This window comes from Pyxicephalus adspersus, chromosome 4 (genome assembly GCF_032062135.1).
Source record: "Pyxicephalus adspersus chromosome 4, UCB_Pads_2.0, whole genome shotgun sequence".
NCBI classification, from domain to species: Eukaryota; Metazoa; Chordata; class Amphibia; order Anura; family Pyxicephalidae; genus Pyxicephalus; species Pyxicephalus adspersus.
This window is the reverse complement of record NC_092861.1, coordinates 150696297-150699557: the sequence shown is the minus strand read 5'-3', so window position 1 is coordinate 150699557 and position 3261 is coordinate 150696297.

Sequence of the window (3261 nt, the reverse complement as noted above, 5' to 3'; positions counted from 1 at the left end):
ATTTTGCAAATGTGGATCCATTGGTTTTCTAATACCGTACATTAAATCTTAACTCACACTTTCATCAGTGAAGCTGGGTGGTCCAGCTAACCTGGAATGGATTTCTTCAAAGTCATTTGCTTTTTGCTAGCAAATGTTTTCAATCCTGGACCAGATACATTCCAGGTTTGCTGGATCAGCCAGCTTCACTGATAAAAGTGTATCTGCTCCAGCTTCGAAGAGTTTTAATAAATCAGGCCCAATGTCTCCTGGATCAGGGCTCTGATTATTCTTTGAATTGGCAGTTGGCGAGTCCGTGCCCAACAGTCTGTACAGAACCACTGAGCATTTTCCTTAGCTTGCAATAACCATTTTCACTCCAGCTGCAATACCGAGTCCAGATCACATAACATTCACCCTATCCAGCGCCCGCAGATGGACATTAATTTTCTTATCCGTCTTCTATTTTATTAATTAAGGTTTGACATGATACCAGCTTTATCACTGCTAATAAGTTGTACAATATCCATACATCTTTCCCGCTGTCATCTGCCGTCCGCTCGTATGCAAAGATTACTGTTAATGAGCTTTTTAGTGGAACAATAAACCCGGGGGACATTAATGATCTGGGAAAAGGAAAAAGAAGTTCATTGTAGGCCTAAAAGGCTGAGTCAGAGCTTTTGAAGATATTCTTTCATCTTGGCCAAAGTCCAAGTAAAGAGTTACACAGAGATGGATAGCTCACCAGCCGACACTGGAAGAGGACTTTGGGGTGTTGTCTGCCATCGGCGAGGAGGAATCTCATAGCAAGATAACAGCTCTACATGGATACAATAAATTGAAATTACTTCACTCAGCAGAAATCTTTCATTCCATTGGGGGATATTGATGTCATTAACGCAACATCGAAGATTTAAACATTCATAGTGAGCTTTGATATGGCTTGTCAGGAGCAGCTAAACAAGAATATACAAGAATATACAAATATGAAACATCTGGGTTTTTACAATATTGACCCCATATCTAGTAACACATATAATAACAATTAGACATAGAAATTAATTAAAATGGTTCCTAAGATTCTATAGGGGCCCATTATTTAAATCCTTGGACCAACTATTACCCAAATTAGACCAACTTTTTGTCACATTGGTTTCCATTAGAAAAATGTATGAATAACAAGTAACACACATAAAAATCATTAGTATTCACACATTTTATTATTCAATCCATTTTGAATAATGTGCACATTCTGGGGAAACCTTTGGGGAATTTTGGATGAAAACATTTATAAACAGGCCCTAATATTTTTCACATACCCCGAACAAATATTCCAAACATATAAACTCCATAGTGTCTATTCATAAATGTTTTCCCCTAAGAGTCACCTTATTATCTAATTAATAAACAGTGAAATGACGTGATAGTGAAATTATTTATCTTCCTAAATCCCATAATCCAACATTTACCCAATTTTTACCCAAATTGCAAACTTTTACATTGAATTCTTTTAGAAAAATGTAAAAGTTTTAAATAGTTCATTCAAACATTTTCTAATTGAATCCATTGTGATCATTGTGTACATTTCCATAGTTGGTTGAATCCTGGGGGAAAAGCATTTATATATAGATCCTTTTGTTTTTTTTCACTCGCCTCCAATAAATCTTCCAAAAAAAAAATCTTATTAATAAACACTATGGAGTATATTTATAAATGTTTATACCCAAGAGTTAACCAATGGGCCTGATTTAATAAACCTCTCCAAGGCTGGAAAAGATACAATTTCCACAGTAAAGCTGGGTGATCCAACAAACCTGGAATGTATCTTGTCCAAAATTGAAAACATTTGATAACACATAGTAAATTATTTTCAGAAATCCATTTCAGGTTTGCTGGATCATCCAGCTTTACTGATGTTAGTGTATCCTCTCCAGACTTGGAGAGCTTTAATAAATCAGGCCTATAGAGTGAATCTTGGGTGAAAACACCATCCCCATGGTGAAGCATGATGGTGGTAGTGTCATGCTTTGGGGTTGCTTTTCTTCAGCTGAAACTGGAGCTTTTGAATTATTAACAGTTCCAAATCCCCAGTCACTTTTTGCATCTGCAGGAAAGATGAAGAGGAATTTTACCTTTCAACACAACAATGATCCAAATACATCCCAATCAACAAAAAACAGCTTCAATAAAAATAAGTTACGCTTTTGGAACGGCCCAGTCCAGACCAATAGAAAATCTGTGGGGTGACCTGAAAGGGATTTGGATCTTTTGGATGAGTGAGCAAGTATTGCCAAGTCAAGATGTGCCATGCTGATACTTCGAACCAAGAAGATTGAATGCTGGAATTAAATCTTAAGGGGCTACAACAAAGTATTATATTATTGTGTGCACATATACAACCATCTTGTTGTTACACTTGGGAAGACAGGGCCACTAGGGGGCACTACGGTCTGCGCAGAAATTATGTGAGCCCTGAGAAGGGCCAAGGCGTAGAGTCTAAGCAGTAACCAGCTATTCTCCAGAGCCTCTAGTGGTGAGGATGTGGCGCTGCTGGTTACTGACAGGTTGCGGTCCTAGGGCTGACCGAGGTGGGCAAGATGAAATACGGTATTAAATCATTAAGCAGAAAAATTGTTAAGGAAGGCCGGGGTAGAGGCAGGCAGCAAGCAAAAGAGGTCAGGTCACAAGCCAGGGGTCAAATACCAGGGATCCAGATAAAAGACACAAGTGACACAGGGAACACAGGAGACACTGGAAGCGACAGGAGGCACAGGTGATTGGGAGATAACCACACACAGAGAGGAACACTGGAACGGCACAAGGGAATAGGCTGGGAAACAACAGACTGGGCAACAAGGGGTTAACACAGAAGCTGGACAGGGGAAACACTGAATTACCCAAGAGGTATAGAGGAAATGCTTAGCAGAACTAGGGGCTTGGCATTAGTGGAGACACGTTGCACGAAGGCTGTGCTGCGCTGTGTCTGAGCTAACTAAAATGCCACGGGTGGTTAACAAGCTATTTCCTGATTGTCTGGCGGGAGGGGTGATACTGAATAAATCTGGAAGAGTAAGTGCGCCCGGGCTCAGAACTGCAGGCATGTGCAGGAGAGAGGCGCCTGTGCTTTAGGATGAGGTAAGTGTGACACTTACATTTTATTATATGTTTCCCTAAGATTTGTTTGTTTTTCAATTGAATTGCACAGGTTGCACAAGTTACATTAAATGTGGGAAAAGTTTGGAAATTATTTTTTGTGGTCTCATTTGTTAAATCCAAAAACCC